The sequence below is a fragment of the Anomaloglossus baeobatrachus genome, chromosome 8, assembly GCF_048569485.1.
Source record: "Anomaloglossus baeobatrachus isolate aAnoBae1 chromosome 8, aAnoBae1.hap1, whole genome shotgun sequence".
NCBI lineage: Eukaryota > Metazoa > Chordata > Amphibia > Anura > Aromobatidae > Anomaloglossus > Anomaloglossus baeobatrachus.
The window spans coordinates 138,969,158-138,996,295 of NC_134360.1; positions in this window are offsets into that span (position 1 = coordinate 138,969,158).

Genomic DNA, 27,138 nt, shown 5'->3' on the forward strand with positions numbered 1-27,138 from the left:
GTAGGTGGGATCTAGAACTTCCTCATCAATTGTTGTGTTTGCACTCCCCTCACCCTCAGACCGAGCCTCTTCTTGCCCTGACCGAATATTTAAGTTGTCATCCCAATCTGGTATCTGTGTCTCATTGTCATCAGTATGTTCCTCATTGTCTATAACAACAGGTGTTACAGTTGGTGAAAAAGGGTGAACATTATGCTCAGAAACTTGGTCCTCACGGCCTGAATCAGAGTCACAAAGGTTCTGGGCATCACTGCAGACCATTTCCTGGTCTGTACTCACTGTAGCTTGGGAGCAGACCTCTCATTCCCAGGCTATAGTGTGATTGAACAGCTCTGCAGACTCAGCCATCTCAGTTTCACCATACTGTGCAGGGCGGATGGAGACTTCAGAGCTGGGAGAAAGCAAGTTTGATTGGGATGACAACTCAGAGGACTGGTGTTTTTTGGATGCGGTAGTTGAGGTGGCGGAGAGGGCACTTGTTGGACCACTTGAGATCTATTCAAGCATTTTCCTTTTTTGGCCATCATCTACCTTTGTTCCAGTTGTCCGTGTCCGTAAAAAAGGGAGCACATCGGATTGTCCACGGTAAGTAGTAGACATCTTACTTTTGCTGGAAGATGGTCTATCTTCAGCAGATGTTAATGGAGCTTTGCCACCTTCCCCATGGACAAACCCTTTTTTTCCTTTTCCAACACGCCTCTTACCCTTTCCACCAGCATCTGTCATTTTGCCACTCATTTTGATTGCGACAAGATTGTGCACTTAAAATGTGGTAGTAAAAATTGAGAGGTGGTGTAGATTGCAGCGGTGGTCTATTTTTATTAACAGCAGAATAAACAACAATAATTATCACTGACAATGCAACTACGGCCCTTAAACTGGCAGCAGTGTTTGCTAGCATAATGGCTTAGTAACAATGAGTTTGAGTGTGCAATGCAGGCAGACGTGCTGCAAATATCGTTGCACTTGTGGGACAATACAGAAGTCCAACAGCCACGTTTAGGATGCCACTAAGTTCACTCAGTGTTTGCTAGTATAATGGCTTAGTAACAATGAGTTTCAGTGTGCAATGCAGGCACACGTGCTGCAAATATCTTTGCACTTGTGGGATAATACAGAAGTCCAACAGCCACGTTTAGGATGCCACTAAGTTCACTCAGTGTTTGCTAGTATAATGGCTTAGTAACAATGAGTTTGAGTGTGCAAAGGGCAGGAGGGTACAGTGCCAGGGTTGTGGGTCTCTGGGTAGAGGAAAGGAAGCCTGCCTTTCTAACCCTCCTAATGGGAAAATGCAGCGAGGAAATCCCTGACCTTAGCTACACAGACGCTGTCATCTTGTGTAGCTGTTAAACTCTGTTTTCACGGACCTGTCACCTATGGCTCTGACCCTGGCGGTATTAGCCCTTAAAAGGACTGATAGAAAGTGCTATCCCAATGCTGTACAGCGCTGTGTATAGAGCGTACACAGCGGTATCGGAGCTAGGCGCTGCGCCAGCGGTGACTGACACCAAGGACGCAGAAGGCAGATAATGGCGTGCTGGAGGAAAATGTCCATTTTTATAATGCAGGGACATGTGACATGGATATCCTATCACACATGCCGTTGCTTCTCTGGCTAAAAGTCCACTTAGCTGTGTGTGTAAATACACAATACCAAAAGACACGGCCGATCCCGTGCCATATTTCTAATATGGATACAGCCATATACAGAATATTTAGTAAACAAAAAAGAACAAATCTGTACAACGACTTAATGCAAAAGACTTGAATTTTTATTAATACAAAAGCATGATAACAAATAGACAATATATAAAAAAAAAAAATAGAGACAGGTGGTTTATGCCAGCAGGTGGCGCCCTCACCACATACAAGGCGTATAGGAGCACATAGTAAGTGAATTCATGACGAGTGCACAGCCAGGGCCTACTCATGAAGCAGGCAGCCCAAGTCTGGACTGATTACAGGCAAATCAACAGTGCTCCTATGCAGTTAATCCAAGATATAATAAAATCAGTGATACAAGGTGAACAAATACATAACCCTGAATCAACTGCAGTATTTAGAACATACCTATGAGTGTAGTTGGAGCCCAAAACCCCGACCTATAGGTTTCGGTGTCAATCCTTCTTTCGGGGGTGGTCTCTGATTAAAACAGCTGTCCTTTTAAATGGTAGCTACCCAATCACGTCTATTTTAGTCTCAACCAATCCCATCCCATATTGTATGGAAATTCCTCCTGATATCATACAACAAACATCCTGATTGGAGGATACTTCCAGGTGCCGATATTATCCACGCCTCATGTCAGAGACGCTACACCGGAAGCACAGGTGACGCAACCATCACGTCACTCCCGCCAGGGCATCCCCATCAAATAACTCATAGAGGGGTGTGTGCATGTGTGTGTGACCGCGATGTCCGCATTACAGCCACGCCTCCAAAACACAAAGTATGTAGTCACTGTTGCTGCGCGCCCTGTTCACTAACGTCGCACCGGAAGTGAGGTAGCGTAAGCATCGTATCGCTACCATGGAGACGTATATCGCGTCACTCAATGAGGTGCGGCTGTCAAACCCACATGGGGCGGTATCTCCAGCAGCTGTGGCCTAATTGCCAATGTTTACAAGTGTATCCTGGCAACCGAGTAAACGTCCCCACACGTCTAAGTGTAACAACGTGTCGACCCCGTGCTTCCGGGCACATGAATAAGGATATATGTCTTTCACCAGAGGAAACACTGGAAAGTAACCATACAGATATTCTCCACGCCCCATGTCAGAGGCGCTTACACCGGAAGCACAGGTGACGCAAACATCACGTCACTCCCACCAGGGCATCCCCATCAAGTGACTCATAGGGGGGGGGAAGATTGTGTGTATACATGTGTGTGTAACCGCGATGTTCGCATTACAGCCACGCCTCCAAGAAACATGGTATGTAGTTACTATTACAGCGCGCCCTATTCACTAACCCCACACCGGAAGTAAGGTGACATGGGCATCGTATCGCTACCATGGAGACGTATATCACGTCACTTGAGGAGGCGCGGCTGTCAGACCCACATAAAACGATATCTCCAGCAGCCGTGGCACAAGTGCCAGTGTTTACAAGTGCGCCACGGCAACCGGATACGTATCCCCACACACCTAAGTGTATAAAACGTCACGGCCCCATGCACATGAATAAAGATAAATACATTTCACCAAGGGGAACACTGGAGAGTAACAATACCTATAAGGACATGATGTAAAACACAATCCACTCGCGGTTGCCACTATGGCGCGCAAGTGAACGCCCAGAAAGCACCAAGCCGCAGTGGGCACGTCCAGGCCACAATCATGGGAACAAAGTTGCCACGAGAGTAGCCCAAATGGACGCTCCAGCAGCCGCACAGCGCGACCAGGGCGAACACCCGCGCGCACCGGTACCGCGGGGGATGTAATAGCAGGGGGAGGTATATCAAACGACCATATATCTCATATATCTTATCAAATAGAAAAACCTTGAATTAAACTCCCCGTATGCACATATACACACTTTCTGTCCAACCAATATATAAAAAGCAATACATCATACTCCGTTTGGTACGTAAAAGGTTGTGTCCATGTGTAATGCATAGCCTCCATGCAGTTTTCCAACAAATTCCAAACGGGCAGGAAACTTCTCCAGCAAAGTAAATGCTCTGTACCATATTGGTCTTGATTTTAATTGTTTTTAATTTTTCCTTTTTAGTTTTGTCCTATTACCCATGTTGTATCCTGATCCCTATGTTATCCCTGTATGGAACTGGAGAAGTTTAATGCACGTTTGGAACTTGTTCGAAAACTGCATGGAGTCTATGCATTACACATGGACACAACCTTTTACGTACCAAACGGAGTATGATGTATTGCTTTTTATATATTGGTTGGACAGAAAGTGTGTATATGTACATACGAGGAGTTTAATTCAAGGTTTTTCTATTTGATAGGATATATGAGATATATGGTCGTTTGATATACCTCCCCCTGCTATTACATCCCCCGCAGTAGTGGTGCGCGCGGGTGTTCGCCCTGGTCGCGCTGTGCGGCTGCTTGCGCGTCCATTTGGGCTACTCTCATGGCAACTTTGTTCCCATGATTGTGGCCTGGACGTGCCCGCTGTGGCTTGGTGCTTTCTGGGCGTTCACTTGCGCGCCATAGTGGCAACCGCGAGTGGATTGTGTTTTACATCATGTCCTTATAGGTATTGTTACTCTCCAGTGTTCCCCTTGGTGAAATGTATTTATCTTTATTCATGTGCATGGGGCCGTGATGTTTTATACACTTAGGTGTGTGGGGATACATATCCGGTTGCCGTGGCGCACTTGTAAACACTGGCACTTGTGCCACGGCTGCTGGAGATATCGTTTTATGTGGGTCTGACAGCTGCGCCTCCTCAAGTGACGTGATATACGTCTCCATGGTAGCTATACGATGCCCACGTCACCTTACTTCCGGTGTGGGGTTAGTAAATAGGGCGCGCTGTAATAGTAACTACATACCATGTTTCTTGGAGGCGTGGCTGTAATGCAAACATCGCGGTTACACACACATGTATACACACAATCTTCCCCCCCTCCTATGAGTCACTTGATGGGGATGCCCTGGTGGGAGTGACGTGATGTTTGCGTCACCTGTGCTTCCGGTGTAAGCGCCTCTGACATGGGGCGTGGAAAATATCTGTATGGTTACTTTCCAGTGTTTCCTCTGGTGAAAGACATATATCCTTATTCACGTGCCCGGAAGCACGGGGTCGACACGTTGTTACACTTAGACGTGTGGGGACGATTACTCTGTTGCCAGGATACACTTGTAAACATTGGCAATTAGGCCACGGCTGCTGGAGATACCGCCCCATGTGGGTTTGACAGCCGCACCTCATTGAGTGACACGATATACGTCTCCATGGTAGCGATACGATGCTTACGCTACCTCACTTCCGGGGCGACATTAGTGAACAGGGCGCGCGGCAACAGTGACTACATACTTTGTGTTTTGGAGGCGTGGCTGTAATGCGGACATCGCGGTCACACACACATGCACACACCCCTCTATGAGTTATTTGATGGGGATGCCCTGGCGGGAGTGACGTGATGGTTGCGTCACCTGTGCTTCCGGTGTAGCGTCTCTGACATGAGGCGTGGATAATATCGGCACCTGGAAGTATCCTCCAATCAGGATGTTTGTTGTATGATATCAGGAGGAATTTCCATACAATATGGGATGGGATTGGTTGAGACTAAAATAGACGTGATTGGGTAGCTACCATTTAAAAGGACAGCTGTTTTAATCAGAGACCACCCCCGGAAGAAGGATTGACACCGAAACCTATAGGTCGGGGTTTTGGGCTCCCACTACACTCATTGGTATGTTCTAATTACTGCAGTTGATTCAGGGTTATGTATTTGTTCACCTTGTATCACTGATTTTATTATATCTTGGATTAACTGCATAGGAGCACTGTTGGTTTGCCTGTAATCAGTCCAGCCTTGGGCTGCCTGCTTCATGAGTAGGCCCTGGCTGTGCACTCATGAATTCACTTACTATGTGTTCCTATACGCCTTGTATGTGGTGAGGGCGCCACCTGCTGGCATATACCACCTGTCTCTACTTTTTTTTTTATATATTGTCTATTTGTTATCATGCTTTTGTAATAATAAAAATTCAAGTCTTTTGCATTAAGTCGTTGTACAGATTTGTTCTTTTTTGTTTAGCTGTGTGTGTGTCTGAGATTGGCTGACATGCTGGCCCGCCCCACTACACGCGCGCGCTTAGGGAAGGAAGACAAGGAAAAAAAAAAAAAATGGCGATCGCCATTATCCATACAGCAGTGATCTGAATGCGCTGTTCCCGCACACTATACACTGAAATTTCATAATGGTGTGAGTCACAGAGTGACTTACACTATTACAGCGGAAAGCCAGCTAGTAATTAGCTGGTCTTTTTGCTGCTAGAACCGTTCTCGAACGTATCTAGAACTATCGAGCTTTAGCAAAAAGCTCGAGTTCTAGTTCTATCTAGAACAGCCCCCAAAATCACTCGAGCCGCGAACTGGAGAACCTCGAACCATGAACCGCGCTCAACTCTACACACAACTCGTGGGGACGGCAAGACTTGTACAATAGACTCTTCTCCATCTCTCACCATAGTTACCCAGTGCCCAGTCAGCGACATGTAACGCCACTGTCCATGCTTACTGGTCTAAGTATCTATAGTGAAATGCACCCTGTCACACACAGAGTTTCTCAAGGAAGCGGTGATGTTGTGTGCGACATGGTGGTGTAGCGCGGGCACGTCTTTCTTGGAGAAGGAGTGGTGACTGGGCATCGGCTCTTGGGGCACTGCGATGGGCATAAGGTCTCGAAAATCCTCTGTGTGTAAAGGCTGGAAAGGCAGCATTTCTGTAGCCAACAGCTTGCAGATGCTGAAAGTCAACCTCTAAGGCATGTCATGCCCTTCTAAAATCATGTAAAACACAGCAAAGAGACTCCAACCACAGTCTCCCTCGTTTCCAAAAATTGGGCCACACACACACACCAATTCACTGGCATCAGTTGTCCCCCAGTTGAAAACTTAAAAAGATGCTTTGCATGAAGCACTCTCAAAAATACACCAGCCTTTCGCCTCCCCTTGATGACACAGGGGTTGAAAAGTCCTCTGTGATCCATGACTTGTTCATCTTGATGAACGTTAGTCTGTCCACATTTTCACTGGACAGACGCGTGCACTTATCTGTCAGCACACACCCAGCAGCACTGAATACACGTTCCAAAAGAACGCTGGCTGCGGGACATGACAAGATTCCCAAGGTGTAAGTGGCGAGTTCAGGCAATTTATCCAGATTGGAAGCCCAAATTGAGCAAGGCTCAAGTTGCACAGTAATGGCATCGATGTTCACTTGCAGATACTTGGATATCTGAGTCTCCTCCTCTTTTTTCTCGTCTAGCTCTTTTGTTTTCGCATGAGTATATGTCCTTGTCACTTTGCCATGTGTTTGTGGTGTCTTGGGAGTTGTTTGTCACCTTTTGGACACCTTTGAAGGTGTTTTCTATGTGTTTTTATGTGTTTGTGTTTGCCTCCCATTGTTTTCAATGGGGTTTGAGTGCTTCGTCGAATGGTTCGTCGAACAGTTCGTCGAACGTTTGTCGAACGGGGCCTCCGTTCGACGAATCGAACCGAACTTGAACGCCGGGGGGGGGCTCATCCTTAGTGCTGGTTGCATTAGAGCTTCATCTCCTTGTATTTCTGCTCCATATCTTTTCTATTTTTAATTTTCTGATATATTGTGTTCTCTTCCCTTTTTTTCTGTCATACCTATTTTTTAGTTATCATTCCTTTTATGCACCATCACATAACATATTCTCATTTTAGGAAATTTTCCTCCTCTTTAACATCAATTACTATAGTAACTCTGTTCCTGATTGGCCAAAAAGCAGTTGGAACACCGAATTAGTCACTTCTGGGGATTCAGGAAAGGTTTTCCATCCCTTCCTACAAGCTCTTGTAGGCATCAATTCCTGTATACAGAAGAACCTTCCATTCATCATTACATTGCCCAATGATGTCACTTACGGTACACAATAGGAAGGGTGTCATTTGGCTTTGGTAACAATTACACTATATAGCATTCTCGACATTACAATGACACCACTGCCATGAATACAGAAGATATACTGTGGAGATAAAGAAGCGCAATAGGGTCTTACCCCAGTAGCAATGGGGGAGAAAGAGATATGGTATTACTCACCTATAGGGGTTGTGACAGTCACAACACCTATACCAGCATATATGTAGGTAATTCCAAGCCACGGCAGCGGTCCCTTGGTTGGCAGATAACAGAGAGTAGTAAAATGAGGGTTTCCAGGCCGCGCCAATGACCAGCCGATATTAGGATGTTAGATTAATGTTGCTTTTTATTCCAATGTACAGGTCTACGCGTTTCGGAAGGCACCCCTTCCTTCTTCAGGACCACATGGCAAGAAAACATAAAAACCCACATGGCAAGAAAACATAAAATCCCACATGGCAATAAAACATAAAATCCCACATGGCAAGAAAACATAAAATCCTCACATGGCAAGAAAACAAAATCCCACATGGCAAGAAAACATAAAATCCTAGGATTTTATGTTTTCTTGCTATGTGGTCCTGAAGAAGGAAGGGGTGCCTTCCGAAACGCGTAGACCTGTACATTGGAATAAAAAGCAACATTAATCTAACATCCTAATATCGGCTGGTCATTGGCGCGGCCTGGAAACCCTCATTTTACTACTCTCTGTTATCAACCACTGCCATGAACACTTAGCAACAGCATTGCTGTCTCCTCAGCGCAACAACACTATACCTCTTTATTGACATCCCTGGGCTGTGCACCTTTACCTACTCAGATTTCATCTAGCCGGTTTTATACTTAGACAAAGATCCTGCTTTGCCTCCATCTATTTTGAGGTAGGCACTCAGAGAGGTGAGTTACTATAGTTATGTACCATCCCAATTGACTACAACTTGTTGCGATGTGATGACTTTTATGCATTTGTGATCATAAAAATGTTAACTTACTATCCTACATTTTTTACATGCGTTACTTACCACAGTGTGCCCATGCATTATGTTTTTATTGTATTAGTATTAGTTATTTTTGTTTATTAATGGCCAAAGTGTATATGTGCGCCTTCATAATACACTTTTAGATGAATACTGTAACTGTGCGGCCCCCTGCTTTATTATAGCTTTATTGACTTCACAATAAAGCCAGCAGTGCTAACACCTAGCAGCTACTATAATTTATCTATCATATTTCCTACACACGCAATCTGGAAGTCATGTGAAGCCAAAGTAGTCTATTTTTAAACATGACTTTACACTTACATTTTTTTAATTTTGCATTCTCTGCATTATTTTACCAACAGAATTGCCTAGTGGGCAGATATTCAAGTATCATATCAGATACTATCACATGACAGAAACTAAGAAAATAAAACTGATATTTACCATATATATCTAAATACAGATATCTACAGTATATATAGGTATTGTGAGAGTTCACTTACTCAAGTGAAGGGGGTCACTTACTTGGCTGTGGCACACTAGTGAAAACATGAAAAAGAGTCCAGTATGGTGCTCAAAAAAATTATTTTATTTTTTGTGTGTTCATATACTGTCCAACGTTTCAACCCTGTGGGGGTTTTCTTCAAGGACTATGTACAACAAGAATGACTTTCAAATTAGCACCCAAAGCCGATCAGGTAAGTACAGTAATTCTAGCGTCCACATATCACTGTGGCAGTATTTGATCTAATGTCAAATGTTCGGTATCACACCTTACCTCTCCTGACGCTCCTCCACAGGTCCTCCATCTGCATAGAGCCTTTGGCCAGCTCCACATATAGTGAATTTTCATGTAATGCCTAATAGGGAGCATAATTGAACACGGACCTATACAGGTAGCTTCACATGTTATTCATCTAGACCTTGTAGTCCTTCCAATTTTGCCATTTAAGACACTCTTGGACCTCATCTCCACCACATTTCACAATTGATAAGGTGTGATACCAAACATTTGACATTAGATCAAATACCGCCACAGTGATATGTGGACGCTAGAATTACTGTACTTACCTGATCCGCTTTGGGTGCTAATTTGAAAGTCATTCTTGTTGTACATAGTCCTTGAAGAAAACCCCCACAGGGTTGAAACGTTGGACAGTATATGAACACACAAAAAATAAAATAATTTTTTTGAGCACCATACTGGACTCTTTTTCATGTTTTCACTAGTGTGCCGGAGTACATTTATATAGGATCTGTCATTTTTCTCCAGAGCACCTAACTAACTTAGGTGGTTGAGCCAGGTCTATTCTACAGAGTACTTACTTGGCTGTGTCTTAGAGGTAGCACAGTAACACAAACCATTTAAAAGTTCAAGCAGTTTATTAACCCCTTCATGACTAAGGATGTATATACATTATAAGTCCTTGGTTGTATATGGCCCTTTAATCCATTCACCCCCGGGCTATTTTCCGTTTTTTGGAGTTTTTTGCTCCCCTTTTTCTGAGAGCCGTAACTTTTTAATTTTTCAAACAATCTTGACATATGAGTGCTTATTTTTTGCCATGAGTTTTACCATATAGTGTACTAGAAGATTGCAAAAGAATTCCAAGTGCGGAAAAATTGCAAAAAAGTGCAATTGCATGATTGTTTTGGGGGTATTTTATTCACCGTGTTCACTACATGGTAAACCTGATGTGTCAATGTGATGCCTTAGGTCAGTTGAAGTTTGTAGATACCAAACATGTATAGGTTTACTTTTATCTAAGGGGTGAAAAAAAATTCAGACGCTTGTCCAAAAAAAAGTGGCACACTTTTTGCACTATTTTCCATGACCCGTAGCGTTCTAATTTTTCAGAATATGGAGTTCATTGATAGCTTATTTTTTGCATCTCAAGCTGACATTTTTAATAGTAGAATTTTTGCACAGATGCTATGTTTTCATCGCTTGATACTGCATTTTGCACAAAATTTGCGATAACCAAAAAAAAGTAACTTTAGCATTTAGAATTTTTTTTCCTGCTATGTCATTTATAAATCAGAATAATGGATTTTAAAGTTTGATAGATCGGGCATTTCTGAATGCGGCGATACCAAATATGTGTATGTTTTTTATTTTTTTAACAGTTCAATTTTCAATTGGGCGAATGGGGGTGATTTGAACTTTTAGGTTTCTTATTCTTTTATATTTTAAAACTTTTCTTTTACTTTTTATTTATTTTACTAGTCCCCCTAGGGAACTATAAGGATAGGCAGTCTGATCGCTTGTTCATTTCTGTTGATCAGAGCTGCACAGCTTTGATCAGCGGAAATGCAGCATTCCTGTTACAGCCGCTGCTATGCTGGCTGTAACAGGAACTAAGTCATGATAGTGATAGGAGTCATCACATGACCCTGTGCTACCATGGCAACCATAGGCTCCACATAATCGCGTCACGGGGCCTCTGATGGCGGTGGAGAAAGCCAATTTCTCTCCTGCGGCCATTGAAATTGCACTGTCACATTTTAACAGTGCGATCTAAGGGGTTAACAGGCATGGGTGGATTGTGGATCCACCCACGCCTGATAGCTGCAGATGTCTGCTGTTCAAATCAGCAGACATGTGCTGGGATCACTGTCAGCTCATTGCAGCAGCCACATGATCTAGGACTTACCCGGTACGTCCAATGTTAGTAAGAAGTTAATGCGGGCTTACTCGGAAAACTCGCCTTATTTCCCTCACTTGTCAGCTCATCTTATCAGCAGACATATGCAGCTAAAAGGTGCAGGTGGATCTCAGATCCACCCGCACTTGTTAGCCCCTTAAACTCTGACAGCGTGATCTATCATGCTCCGGCGGGAATCACGCTATTCTCTATAGCCATTAGCGTCCCCATGACACGATCATGGGTAACAATGGATTGTCATGACAGCACACGGACAGCTAATTACCAGAGCAATGCTCTGATCAGCAGAAACGATCAGACAGAGTAGTCATAAAGTCCCTTAAGGGGACTAGCGAAATAAAAAAAAAATGTAAAGCAAAAGTTTTTAAAAATATTGAAAAAAAAGTTCAAATCACCCCCCTTTTGCCTCATTAAAAATAAAATAATTAAAAAAAAAAGACAAAAACCAAAAACACATCTTTGGTATTGCTGAGTTCAGAAATACCCGATCTATTAAAATATAAAATCAATCAATCTGATCCGTACATGGTGTAACAAAAAACAAAAATCAAAATGCCATAATTACGTTTTTTTGGTCACTACAACATTGCATTAGAATGCAATAGCAGGCGATAAAACAATGCATGTACCTAAAAATAGTATAATTAAAAACACCAGCTCAAGGCACATAAAATAAGCCATTATTGAGCCCCATATTTTAAAAAATGAGAATACCATGGGTCTCAGAAAATAACACCAAAATTTGACAAACTTCTGAATTTTTTTCACCACTTTGATAAAATTAATACTATAGATGTTTGGTATCGACAAACTCACACTGACCTGAGGAATCATATTTACAGATAAGATTTACCAGATAATGAATATAGTAAATTAAAAAAATACAAAAAAAAATCAATTGTGGAATTTAAATTTTTTTGCAATTTCATTACACTTGCAATTTTTTCCCCATTTTACAATACAATATGGGGCACAATGCATGGTGTAATTGAAGAGTACAACTCATCTCTCAAAAAACAAGCCCTCATATGGTTATATTGGCCAAAAAAAATAAAAAAAGTTATGGTTCATGGATGAAGGGGAGGAAAAAATGAAAACGATAAATGGATAATCGCTCGGGGGTGAAGGTGTTAAAACAGCCATAAACCACTCTCATGGAAGATAATATAAACCCGGATTTCAAGTAAATAATATCTTCAGATCACTCGCTCAGGTTTGGATACATTTCTCATTATTATCCCACTAACCCCAGCCAGTATTCACACACATGGATTTCATGTCAATTATTTTAAAGGAAACCAATCATCAGGATTTTCGTACAACCTAAGCCAGTGCTATATTGCCACTATGAGGCTGATTCTATACAGACCTCTAGTGGTCAGCTCGGATGCTTAGGTTTTGAAATCCAAGAAAGTAAAGTTTTTAAAATCATCAGCTTCTTGAGTGACAGCAGATGAGGATCAGATAATAGCTAGGGAGGTATTCATAGTTATCCCCTCCCCCTGTTAGAATTAGCATAAGTATTATAAAATCAATTTAATTTTTGACTTGCAGGACCTCTGCTGAGGTTATAACCTCGTGACCAGAATGGGCGGGCCCTCAGCCAATAACGCTGTTACCAGGAAGCAACATTTTTCTTTTGGCTGGAGCCCCGCTCCTTCTGGTCACATGGGTATGACCTGAGCTCTATTCAGGTCATTCACTAGGTCCCCCCATGTGGTTCTGGGATTTTTGCTCACTCTTCTTGTGATCATTTTGACCCCACGGGGTGAGATCTTGTGGGGAGCCCCAGATCGAGGGAGATTATCAGTGGTTTTGTATGTCTTCCATTTTCTTATTATTATGCCTACAGTTGATTTCATCACACCAAACTGCTTGCGTATTACAGATTCAGTCTTCCCAGCCTGGTGCAGGGCTACAATTTTGTTTCTGGTGTTCGACAGTTTTTTGGTCTTCACCATAGTGGAGTTTGGAGTGTGACTGTTTGAGGTTGTGGACAGGTGTCTTTTATACTGAGAACAAGTTCAAACAGGTGCCATTACTATAGGTAATAAGTGGAGGAGAGAGAAGCCTCTTAGGCCCCTTTCAGATTGCGTTTTTCTCTACGTCCACAGGTCCCATCGGGGCATCTGTCCGGACCGCCCCTCCCCCATTCTGCAAAACGTGCTCCGGACGCATGCGCCCGACAGGGCCATTCACTGTTATGGAGCACACTGCGTTAGCGTGTGCTCTGTTTTGTGCAATTTTGTGCATATATAAGTTTCTGCAGACGGACACCCGAACGTAGGTGGTCTAAGTTCGGGTGTCCATCTGCAGAAACATATATGTGCACAAAATTGCACAACACAGAGCACACGCTAACGCAGTGCGCTCCATAACAGTGAATGGCCCTGTCGAGCGCATGCGTCCGCAGCACGTTTTGCAGAGTGGGGGAGGGGCGGTCCGGACGGATGCCCCGACGGGACCTGTGGACGTAGAGAAAAACGCAATGTGAAAGGGGCCTTAAAGAAGAAGTTACAAGTCTGTGAGAGCCAGAAATCATGCATGTTTTAGGTGACTAAATACTTATTTTCCACCATAATTTGCAAAAAAAATCTTGCCAAATCAGACAAGGTGATTTTCTGGATTTTTTTTTTCTCATTTTGTCTCTCATAGTTGTGGTTTATCTATGATGTAAATTACAGGCCTCTCTCATCTTTTTAAGTGGGATAACTTGGACAATTAGTGGTTGACTAAATACTTTTTTTTCCCTACTACATGCTACACGATACTCAAGAAGAATCCGCACATTTCAAAGAGTCTCCACCGTTCCCTTCACAAAAAACAGAACCATACCATCTTTATTAAGTATCTTGTGTTCATTATCATGCTTATGTGACGCCCTGGACTAGCCAGGTAATCACAGGTAGGCCCTTGCACAAACACCCCCCCCTTAATAAAGTGACAGCAGCCAACCTACAAAACCTTGTCACCTCACTCAGGGTTTGATGTTCACACCAGGGGCAAAGCCAGGCAGTTCGTCCCGCCCACCGAGGAGTTCACAGGCCCTGAGACAGGAAAAACAGATTAGATTAGTTTTGACAGTGAAGTGGAGTGGAGTTCAAGTGCAGACCTGTGTCCAGGTCTGCCACAGTCTAACATCAGGTGTCTGGGTTGGAGGCCAGTTACCTCTGGCAAGGAGGCAGATGGTGGTGACCGCCTGCAGGAGCTGAGATTACAGCCGGTGGAACCATAAGGGACCAGGACCAGGTAGTGGCTCGCCGGTACCGAACCGGGGAACCGATTGGAAACTGGAGCACCAGGAGGGGTTCTCAGATCCAGTACGAGGCCCAGAAACAACTGGACCGAGTCAAATCAACTGATTGAGGACTGGACTTTAGGCCCTTTCCCACTTAATTCCTGACTGAAGACAACAACCCAACGATAGGGGTAGAAAGCCACCACCCAGGCATCGAGACCCCACGGGCCAGTGTCTGCGGGCACACGGGCTCTACTGGCATACAGCAGGCTGGGGAGCGGACTACCGTTGCTCAGGAATAGGAGTCATCATTTTCTACACAAGTGAGGTGCAGGAGAAAGGCGGAAACCGCCAACCTGAATAGGGGAAAAGCGCAGCCGGCTGCGGGCACCATTCACCATCTTGTTTGGTTTACCAGAGACTCCAGCGTATTTGTAATAGTGAGTACAACAGTGCTTTCGGGCCACGCACAGCACCACACCGACACGCCAGCAGCATCATTCATTCCCCCGCCTCAGCACCTCCCTCGGGCCCCCGGGACCATCACCCCCCTACCCACGGAGGGGGTCAACACCAAGCTGCGCAACACCATCCCCGAGAGCCTAGTCAACGGCAGCGGTGGTGGACCTCTCCACCCAACACCACCCCTCACGTAGTGCCAGTGTCGCGGGCGGGGAGGACGCCATCGCTGCTGCGCTCTCGCTAACGCTCGGGTCCGGCACTGCTGTGGCTGCTGCTGCTGCTCGGTGGCTCGAGCGGTGGGCCGAATCCGGGGACTCGAGCGGCGCTCCTCACCCGTGAGTGAAAGGGGTGGTTGGTTTGGGGATTTCGTCCGTGATGCCACCCACGGGTCGTGGTGAAGATGGGCACCACCGCTGCTGGTGACGGGGATCCCGGGAGCGATGGTAGGGAGCAGCTGGGATGTTGCTTTCCCCCTCCGTGGGTAGGGGTCGGTGGTCCCGGGGCCCGGTGATGTTGTGACGGGGAGGCAGGGTCGGTGAAGTGCAGGGTTGCAGGGACAGCGCGGCGCGGTGCCGCATGGCACGGGTGTACTCACTCAGCAAGAATGGTACAAAGTCCTTGGTAAACCAAACGGCTGGATGGACGGGTCCCGGAGCCGGCTGCAGTGCTTCTCCCCGGACAGGTGATGGCGGCTGTCTTTCCCTGCACCTTAATGTTCTCCTTCTGACTACTATGGATTCCCAATGGTAGTCCGCTCCCCGGTGTATGGGTACCGGAGGAGTCCGTTTGCCCGCAGACGCTGGCCCTTGGGTCTCTAGCCTTAGGCGGTAGCTGTATACCCTCACGGTGTGGGCTGTTGCCTTCAATCGGGACTTTGGCTGTTGTGAAACCCCTGGGGTTCCAGTCACATTCGGATCTGACTATTGTCGGCGGTTCCAAGCCTGGTCGGGGTCCGATGGCCTTGCCTGTGTGTGCTGGCTTCACTTCGCTCCCCGGTCGGTACTGGCGGGCCGTCGCCCATCCCCGGTCCTACGGTTCCGCGTTGCTCCACCACTCCTGCAGACGGCCACCACCGTCTGCCAACCTTGCTGTCAGTGCCTGGGCCACAAACCCAGACACCCAAGTGCTTGCTCCTCACTCCTCAAACTCCACCGCTAAACTGTCACTTTTCCCGCCTCCAGGCCTGTGAACTCCTCGGTGGGTGGAGCCAACCGCTTAGCTCCGCCCCACCTGGTGTGGACATCAGACACTGGAGGGAGGCAACAAGTGTTTTTGTTTGGCTGATGTCCCTGTCTAATGGGGGTGGGGTGTGTTTGTGTGTTATCTGTGACGACCTGGCTAGGCCAGGGCACCACACCAGCAACTCCCTTAAAGAGCGACGTGACCCCTGGGTCCGTGAGGAGCTCGTGCCACCCACCGACGAGCACGGATCCGAGCGGCTCGGCAGCCGGCCGAGCCCCGGGCGGTACACATCCGCTTCTTCTGGCGTCTCGAACAGGATCGAACCTATCCACTTATCTGTGGAAGTGAGCCTTGAAGTTATCATTAGCGGAGTCCTGTTGAAAAATCCCAGAATCCGCCATCTTGTCACTATCCTGTGGTGCGAAGTTTCCCGCCCAAGCTGTCTTCTCCAAGAAAAAGGGCGCGAGAGTGAAGTCCCGCCCCCTGAGAGCAGAATGGTGCAGAAAGAAAGCAGAGTGCCCCGAAAAGACTAAGGGGGAACCGAAGGAAGATGTCCGCGCCTAAGGTGGATGGCAGGGGAGCGCCGGCCGCGGGAGTGGCGGCGCTCGAGGATGGGAATGTAGCGGCCCTTACTCTAGCCATAGGAGTGGGGGAGGCCACGGGTCAGGGGGTCGCCCAGGTAATGCCGATCTCCTTGCCCTATGTGCCCGGTGCTACATGGCTACCCCAGTACGATGGGAAGCCTGATGCCTTCCAGGTGTTCCGGAAAAAGATAAGCACAATCCTTGATTTGTATGCCATGACTGGCAGACATCATGCGACGGTAGTGCTAGGGCATCTGACCGGCGAGACTGAGCAAGAGACGGAGACCTGGGCAGACACAGACTGGGCCTTGGTGACCACTATCTTCGAGAAACTCCAGACCGCCTTTGAAACCCGCTCCGAGGCTGAGTTGCGGATGCAGTTCTACCAATGTCGGCAACGGCCCACGGACAGTATAAGTGACTATGCCTTGCGCCTGCAGACCGCCCTTCTGGACACTGAGGCGGGTGGACACCATCAGTGAGGCCAACAGCAACAAGATGCTAGTGGAGCAGTTCCTGCAGGGACTTGGGTCTGCTAAAGACCGTAAACAGCTGCGGTTATGGACTTTGGAGCATGCCGATCTAGACTTTGCAGTACTAAAGGAGCGGGCAATCAAGGCCCGGCAAGCACCACCGATCGGCGCTCCTGAGGCAGCCCCTTGGCCGGGTGAAACTGCTCCCATCTCGGTAGTGCCCCCTCCCTTGGCTCTACCGGCCCCTGCCGCACCCGTCGGGACGATGGAAGCGCTGGCCTCGCAGGTCCGACGCATGAACGAAGACCTCACCCGGATCCTCGCCGCACTCCAGCTACCGACGAGAGCCAAGCCCCAGGAGAAGATCCAGCTAGCTGACAGTCCAGAGGATGTCCCTTGGATGTAGCGGAGGAAGAACAACGACCCGCAGTATGGGCCACCTGTCTGCTACAGGTGCAACAAGCCTGGCCACTACTCTAGGCGATGCCCATTAAACAAGCAACCCCTGAGGCCAAGGGCCAATCCTCAGGAGTAGACCCTCACGGCCCGACTGATTGGCGAGACCGGTATGTTGGAGGTCGACCCATCATCTTCCTGGCAGTGGATGGCGTCCCGACCATGGCCCTGTTGGACACTGGATCGCAGGTAACGACCATGCCTTACACATTATAACAGCGATATTGGAATGATAGTGAACTTGCCCCTCCCGACAATAGCATGACTATTATTGCGGCCAATGGGCTTCCTATGACCCAGATGGGATTCAAGGAGGTGACCCTGACTGTAGGACGGACCGAGCTGAAACGCCAAGGGATGATTGTGGTGCTGAATGAGTCCAGTGATCGTAACCCAAAAGTGGTCCTGGGGACCAACGTGATTGAGCACTGTATGGCAGAAGTGTTGAGCCTGTTGCAGCAGCTGTCTGCCACAGCAGGAGGGGGTCGGCAGAGGGCACTGCAGCATGAAATATGGGCCCTCCTGCATCGGCAGCAGGTAAACCTGACAGGTGGAGAGATTGGTGGAGTGCGGGTGATGGACGCAGCCCCTTTGGTGGTACCGCCAAGGAGTGAGATGATGACTACCCCGGTACACCACAAAGAGGGGGTATACAGGGTAGTACAGGAGTATGGGCAGGTTTTGAGCAAGCACCCGCTAAACTTCGGGAGGATTAAGGGGGTTCAACACCATATCCCCACAGGCACACATCCACCCATTAATGAAAGGTATAGGCCGATCCCACCAGCACACTAGCAATGCGCTAAAGACATGTTGAGGAAAATGAAGGAGGCAGGGGTCATCCGGGACAGTTGTAGTTCCTGGGCAGCTCTGTTGGTGCTGGTAAAGAAAAAGGATGGTACCATGAGAATGTGTGTGGATTACCGGAAGATTAATCAGATAACGTATAAAGATGCCTACCCTCTCCCCCCGCATCGAAGAGTCGCTGGCTGCACTAAAGCCTGCTAATTATTTCTCTACCCTTGACCTTACAAGCGGATACTGGCAGGTGGCGATTGCACAGGAAGATCGTGAGAAGACTGCATTTGCTACCCCATCGAACTCTGTGAGTTCAACAGTATGCCGTTCGGGCTGTGCAATGCCCCCCGGACCTTCCAACGGCTCATGGAGTGCTGCTTGGGGCATCTCAACTTCGAGACTGTTCTATTGTATTTGGATGACGTGATTGTGTATTCCAAGACGTACGAGGCCCACATGGAGCACCTGGCTGAAGTGTTTGCGGCCCTCTCCAATTACGGGATGAAGCTGAAGCCCTCAAAGTGCCACCTGCTGAAACCCAAGGTGCAGTATCGGACACATGGTGAGCGCAGAAGGTGGAGCCCCGGATCGTGAGAAGGTTGCTGCTATCCAGAGCTGGCAACGACCGACCATGGGGAAGGAGGTGAGGCAGTTCCTGGGCCTGGTGGGCTACTACCGCCGTTTCATCAAGATCTCCTCGTGGGACAGACCAAGAACGGGAGAGTCCCTGGGTCCTCGTTTGTCTGGGGCGAGAAGCACGAAGAGTCCTTCCACCAGTTGAAGTCAGCCCTGACGGGGGAAGAGATCTTGGCCTACCCCGACTACAGCCTGCCGTTCGTCCTCTACACCAACGCCAGCAATGTGGGCCTGGGTGCGGTTCTGTCCCAGGTGCAGGACGGGAAGGAGAAGGTGATCGCCTATGTTAGCAGAAATCTTCGGCCAACGGACAGGAACCCTGAAAATTACAGCTTCTTCAAGCTTGAGTTCTTAGCCCTTGTGTGGGCAATAACTGAAAGGTTTAAGCATTACCTTGCGGCGGTGAAGTTCACTGCCTACACGGATAACAATCCGTTTACACATCTGGATACAGCCAAGGTAGGCACCCTGGAGCAGCGGTGGATGGCTCGACTGTCCAATTACAATTTCACCATCAAATACAGGGCTGGCCGCAAGAACACCAACGCGGATGCCGCACCTACCCGATGAAGGGGTGGAGGACGACGACCTTGAAGAAATTGAGCTACCCGCGTTCCATCGGCCACGGGATGAGAAGCCCTGCGTTAACCAACAGCAGGTGAACCTTCACCCGCTGACCAACCAAGGGTGGCAAGAAGCTCAGGACCAAGAACCTGCAGTCCAACTGGTCAAAACCATGATTGCGCAGGGCTCTTCCAGGATGGACCCCGCAGCCCCCTCAGAAGCTCAGCGGTTGTGGAAAGAGAGAGACCGGCTATGCTTACATCAAGGGAAGTTGTATAGGGACCAGATTAACCTGAAGACCATGAGAAGGTTTGCCAGCTGGTGGTCCCCCAGGCAAGCGAGCCCAAGGTCCTGCAGGCCTACCATGACGGCGCAGGGCACTTCGGTTGAAAGAAGCTGGAAATGTTGAGAGGGAGCGGTTTTACTGGAGTGGGATGCGAGAGTCTGTGGAGGCCTGGTGTCAAGAGTGTGGTCCCTGTGCACTCAGAAGGTGGGACGAAGACAGCCAGAAAGCACCTCTACAGCCGATCATCACCCACCAGCCACTGGAATTGGCCGCCCTGGACCACGTCAAGCTTACGCCCAGCGGGAGTGGGTACACCTATGCCCTGACCATCGTGGACGACTACTCAAGGTTCATGGTGGTTGTCCCTGTTAAAGACTTGACAGGCTGTACCACAGCTAGAGCCTTTCAGGCCTACTTTTGCCGGCCGCACGGCTACCTGGAAAATGTGCTCACGGATCAGGGCCCGGCCTTTGAAGCAGAGGTGTTCCAGGAGTTCTGCCACTTATACGGGTGCAAGAAGATCCGGACCACGCCGTACCATGCCCAAACTAATGGGATGTGCGAGAAAATGAACCACCTGGTCCTGAACCTCCTCAAGACACTACCATTGGAGGAAAGGAGTCTGTGGCCGGAGAAGCTGCCTGATCTGGTGGACATGTACAACAACATCCCCTGCAGTTCCAAGTGTACCCCCGCATACCTGATGAGAGCCCAACCGGGACGACTGCCAGTGGACCTAGAAATGGACATAGAGGCACCTGAAGCTCTTCCCTGTCAACTGGGATACCAAGTGACAAACGCAATACCGACGGATCCAGTAGTATGTGGAGAGGAATCTACGCCAGAGTGGAGAAAAGCAGGAGCAGCGCTTCAACAAGTGGGCTCCAGCTGCCCCCTTTGGACCCGGGGATGTGGTACTGAAGCGCAAGAGAAGGACGCATAAGCTCGATGATCAATGGGAGAGGACCCCATATGTCATACAGCCAGTGGGATGGGAGAACGAGAAGACCTATCTGATCAGCCGCAACCAGGGGAAGACTACGGCTACCGTTTCCAGGGACCACCTGAAGAGATGCTCGGATCCCTTGAAACTGGTAGATGAGGCTCCAGTTCCCGTGCCGAGCGGGGAAAAGAGGAAAGAGGTGATTCATACCATGATGGGTGATTTTCCAGCAGACTGGCCTATGCAGAATGGCGTGGTGATAGTTCCTGTGATAATGTTCCCACAACCAGTGGAAGAAATGGAGACGGAGACGCCCGCCAGCGAGCCACCTGAACAAGCGCCCAGGGATGCACCTATACCACGCCCCCGTAGGTCTCTACCTGCTATACCTGACACACGGGAAGAGCGACCGGTCGGCCCCTTTGTCCCGCTGCCTCCCCCTAACATTATTGAGCCCAGGATGTCCACACGCCCCAACCTAGGTAGACCCCCGCTTAGGTACAGGGACACTGTCATCTAGGGGTGCAACATGTTGATTGTGTAAATAACTGAATGAATGAGCACCAATCATCCGAGACTTTCACCTAATTAAGAGGATGAGTAAAGGCAGCGGATCCCGGCTACCAAGTTGAAAAGTCCCCGTTGGGACCATACTGCCCGTACTGCCCGGGACTTTGTTTTGCCCCGTTTTAGAAAGAGACATGGCTGAGAACTTGGAGGCCACCCAAGAACTTTGGGCTTGTAAATAATCCTTGGACCGACCTACCCCATTTCACAACCTCCGGAGAGGCAGACTGGAGGATGGGCCTTCGGGAAAGTGATAGCTGAGGCCCCGTCACCAATGCAACCAGTGGCGATCCTTTGGGTCCGGGGGTCCCCTGGATGTGGGGCCTCTGAGAGACAACCGGGTGTGGAACCCTGTCCTGTCCCGTAAAGCAACACCTGGGCCCGTTCCTGGACTGGGGAAAAGGGGTACTGCCCATTTCTTAGGGGCAGCATCAAGGCTATGTTTGTTTGGGTGGGTAACAGAAGGAACCAGTCCCGTTCCCGTTGTTAATAAAAATGTTTTAAGTTTGCAACGTTTAAGAATATGCCTCCCGTAAGGGAAGATTTCAAAGTATGCTTGAAACTGTACAAAGTTTATTATACCTGTAACCTGTTTCAATCTTTTTCAGTTAAAAAGCAACAAAATAAACAGGTGGTGGACGGGCAGCCCGCGGACGGTCTGCATTAAACCAAGGGGGAATGTGACGCCCTGGACTAGCCAGGTAGTCACAGGTAGGCCCTTGCAGAAACACCCACCCCCTAATAAGGTGACAGCAGCCAACCTACAACAACTTGCCACCTCCCTCAGGGTTTGATGTTCATACCAGGGGGCAAAGCCAGGTGGTTGGCCCAACCCACCGAGGAGTTCACAGGCCCTAAGGCAGGAAAAACAGATTAGATTAGTTTTGACAGTGAAGTGGAGTGGAGTTCAAGTGCAGACCTTTATCCAGGTCTGCCACAGTCTAACATCAGGGGTCTGGGTTGGAGCCCAGTCACTTCTGGCAAGGAGTCAGACAGTGGTGGACGCCTGCAGGAGCTGGGATTACAGACGATGGAACTGTAAGGGACTGGGACCGGGTAGTGGCCCGCCGGTACCGAACCGGGGAACCGATTGGAAACCGGAGCACCAGGAGGGGTACTCAGACCCAGTATGAGGCCCAGAAACAACTGGACCGAGTCAAATCAACTGATTGAGAACTGGACTTTAGGCCCTTTCCCACCTAAGACCCGACTGAAGACAACAACCCAACGATAGGGGTAGAAAGCCACCGCCCAGGCAGGCGGTGCAGGAGAAAGGCGGAAACCACCAACCTGAAAAGGGGAAAAGCGCAGCCGGCTGCAGGCACCGTTCACCATCTTGTTTGGTTTACCAGAGACTCCAGCGTGTTTGTAATAGTGAGTACAACAGTGCTTTCGGGCCGCGCACCGCACCGCACAACACCGACACGCCAGCAGCATCATCCATTCCCCCGCCTCAGCACCTCCCTCAGGCCCCCGGGACCATCATCCCCCTACCAATGGAAGGGGTCAACACCAAGCTGCGCAACACCGTCCCCGGGAGCTTAGTCAACGGCAGCGGTGATGTCCATCCATTCACCACAACCTGTGGGTGGCATCACGAATTTAATCCCCAAACAACCGCGGCCCCGGCCGTAGACCTCTCCACCCAACACCATCCCTCACGTAGAGCCAGCAACTCCCTTAAAGAGCGACGTGACCCCTGGGTCCATGAGGAGCTCGAGCCACCCACCGACGAGCACAGATCCGAGCGGCTCGGCAGCCGGCCGAGCCCTGGGCGGTACACTTATTCTCACCACTCCGTACTTATCCACCATTTCCCGCATGACTCGTCCATTTCTTCCAATAACTTTCCTCACCAGAGCACTATGCACCTTAGCGGCATCTTCTAGAAGACTTTGAGTTCTGCTCTTTATTCCTCAACCGGATCATCTGCTTTGTGGGAACACATCTTAAGTGCATGTCACTCACGATAGCTCACTGCTTCACTGTGACTTCAGTTTTGGCCAGTAGAACTAACTGTTTAGCCCTAGGGTTCAGTTCACCCTACAGGCTCGCACAGCCTTCTTAAATAGAGATGAGCGAACTTGTTCGATAAAGGTTCACCAATTTTAAATTTGGTATGAGCTTTAGCCTGTTTGGTTCGGCCTCGGTAACACAAGCACTTTTCCCAAAAGTCGGCAATGTTCATTTTTGTTCGATAACTGATCATTTTTTTCCAAAATGCTTTTCTAATAACTCCAAGTAGACTCTCCAAATTGTCTTTTGTCTGTAGAGCCAGGGTTCTGGGAGCAAGAGGCCTTCGCCTGTCATCTTGCTGTCTCTTGTGAAGATAGAAATGTTGGTTCACCCCTTGTTACAGGGCCGATCCCAAATATCCAGGTTGCTTTGTTGGACAATTTGTAGTCTGTGTCAATTGTTGCCACCTTCGTGTTGCCTGACTTTAATGTTTGGTAATGTGTAAACTCCTAGTAGGGTCTCCAAATTGTCTTTTGTCTGTAGTGCCAGGGTTCTAGGAACAAGAGGCCTACACCTGTTACTCACGCATCTCTTTGATGTATAAAATGAACTTGCCAAGCAAAATGTTGTGTATTGCATGGACCATAATTCCCTGCTCTGCAAAGACACTATGAGGAAATGGGAGAGTGGGCATTTGATTCCACTGTCTTAATGTCTGCCTGAAAGGTTTGTAAGTCCCAAGACTCCAAGATGGGTTTCCAAGTTGTGTCTTGTCTGTACTGGCAGGGGAATGGGAGCACCAGCCCTCATCCATATCTATATTTCTTAAATCAATAGTCTAGGAAGCTAATGGCTATGCCAAAACAATGGTGCTGCACTGTGAAACCTAGTTTTGATGTTTTGGAAGATTTTCAACTCCCCTAAAGTTGTTTTGTTTGCCTTAAGCGGGCTTTACACGAGACGATAGATTGTGCGATATGTCGTCAGGGTCACGGTTTTCGTGACGCACATCCGGCATACCGCACGACGTCGTCTCGTGTGACACCTCCTAGCGACGCAGTATCGCTCACAAATCATGAGTCGTGTACTCGTCGCTAGGTTTCATATAATTGTTTAATTAAAATGGCATCGTTTCCGTGGCAGCACAAGTTGCTCCGTGTGACACCACGGGAACGATGAACAACAGCTTTACCTGCCTTCCGCGGCACCAAACGGCTTAATGTAAGGAAGGAGGTGGGCGGGATGTTTACATCCCGCTCATCTCCGCCCCTCCGCTTCTATTGGCCGCCTGCCGTGTGACGTCGCTGTGACGCCGAACGTCCCGCCCACTCCAGGAAGTGGACGTTCGTTACTCACAGCGAGGTCGTCCGGAAGGTAAGTACGTGTGACGGGGGTTAAACGAGTTTGTGCGCCATGGGCAACTAATTGCCCGTGACGCAAAAACGACGGGGCGGGTACGATCGATTGTGCTATCGCACAATCTATCATCTCGTGTAAAGCAGGCTTTAGGTTTGGCCTCCCATTGAATCCAATGAGGTTCAAAAAGATTTGACCAATAGTTCAGCAAATGTAGTGTTTGTTTAGTAAGGTTTGGAAAACCGAACTTTGAATGGTTCACTCATCTCTTCAACACGCCAGAGTTTCACTTAGAAAATGTGATGATGCCTTTTGGCCTGACCAACGTGCCTGTGGTTTAGCAACACTTCGATAATGATGTATTTGCTCACCTGTTGACGAAATTTGGTATCATTTACTTGGATGTCATTCTCATTTATTTACAGAATTTTGAGTCACATGTCAAACATGTTAAACAGGTAGAACTAGTTAGAAGTTGTACATTAAATTAGAAAAGTGTGTAGTCGCTGTTCTGCAACTTCCATTTTTGGGTTATATAATTTACGCCTCTAGTTTTAGGAAAAATCCCTTTGGGACCATGATGAAAACTTTAAAGCACTGCAACGTTTCTTGGGGTTCATAAATTATTACAGGAAATTTCTGAAAACATTTTCTGCCACAGCAAGACCTCTGACTGACATGACAAAAAAAGGTACAGAATTTGGTAACAGGTACGAGAGTGCTTTATATGCGTTTGACTGCTTTAAAAAAATGATTCATGTCAGCACCTGTATCAATACAACCTGATGTGTCTTTACTCTTCAAAGTAGAAGTTGCCACATCAGAAGTGGGAATGGATGATTCTCAAGGTCCATCTGTGGGTAAACTGTGTCCATGTGCTTTCTTTTCCAAGAAGCTATCTCTTTCAGAAGTCAACTATGACACTGCTAATAGGGAACTGCTTGTTATAAAATCAGCGTTTGAGGAGTATTACCACTTTTTGGAGGGAGCTAATACTGTGAGCATAAAAATCTGTACCTCGAGTTGTCTAAATGGCTTAGACCGAGACAAGCATGTTGGTCATTATCTTTCAAAAGGCTTTACTTTTTCATCATTGATCATCAGGATCTAAAAACACTAAGGCTGATACATTGTCCAAGAATTTTCCTGGAAAGGAGGGGGTACCTTGAGTGGAACCTGTGCCCATCCTGCAAAAGGGAGTGGTGTCAATGCTCAGTGCTGAGGTTGAGGTTGAAATTGAAATTGCGGAGGCCCAGGATGAGGCACCGTCTGAGGTCCCAGCTAACAAATTGTTTGTTCCCCTGAATCTTCACCTTAGGGTTCTGGGGGAACATGATTCTGTTCTAGCTGGTAACCCTGGCGTCAAAGGTCCTTTGGATCTGTTATTGCGTTGTTTCTTTTGGCCTAAAATTTGGAGTGAATGGGTGTTCTATGTGTCTGCATGTGCCTCCTGTGCGCGCTCTAAGGCCTAAAACACACTTCCGCATAAAAAACGTCCGTGTGACACGGTCCATTTTTCGGGTCCGTGTTCCGTTTTTTTGGGGCGTTTCATCCGTGTGATGGTGTATGCGAGCCATGTGTACATGTAAAATGTCCGTGTTTGTGTGTAAAATGCCCGTGTATGTGTACGTGGAATGTCCATGTGGAATGTCCGTTTGTGTGTTGCACAATGTCGTTGATACATGTCGGCTGACAGCAGACAGAGTTGCGCGATGAGAATGAACTCGGGTGAACTTCATCCGACTTCATTGTCATGCTGCAGCTCTGTCTGTGTGCCGCGTACTGATTAGCGGTCACCTGTGAAGGATTCACCAGTGACCGGTAATCCCCCGAGTGACTGAAGTGAGCAGCCCTCTCTCATACTTACCGCTCCCCGATCACCAGCGCGGCGAGGAACAGCTGTGCAGAGAATATGCGACAACAATTACTTTGAATATGCCGGCCGCTCATTAATCAATCTCGTATTCCCTGCTTTCCCCACCCACAGACGCCTGTGATTGGTTGCAGTCAGACACGCCCCCCACTCTGAGTGACAGGTGTCTCACTGCACCCAATCACAGCAGCCGGTGGGCGTGTCTATACTGTGCAGTGAAATAAATAATTAAATAATTAAAAAAACGGCGTGCGGTCCCCCCCAATTTTCAAACCAGCCAGATAAAGCCATACGGCTGAAGGCTGGTATTCTCAGGATGGGGAACTCCACGTTATGGGGAGCCCCCCAGCCTAACAATATCAGCCAGCAGCCTCCCAGAATTGCCGCATACATTAGATGCAACAGTTCTGGAACTGTACCCGGCTCTTCCCGATTTTCCCTGGTGCTTTGGCAAATCGGGGTAATAAGGAGTTATTGGCAGTCCATAGCTGCCAATAAATCCTAGATTAATCATGTCAGGCGTCTCCCCGA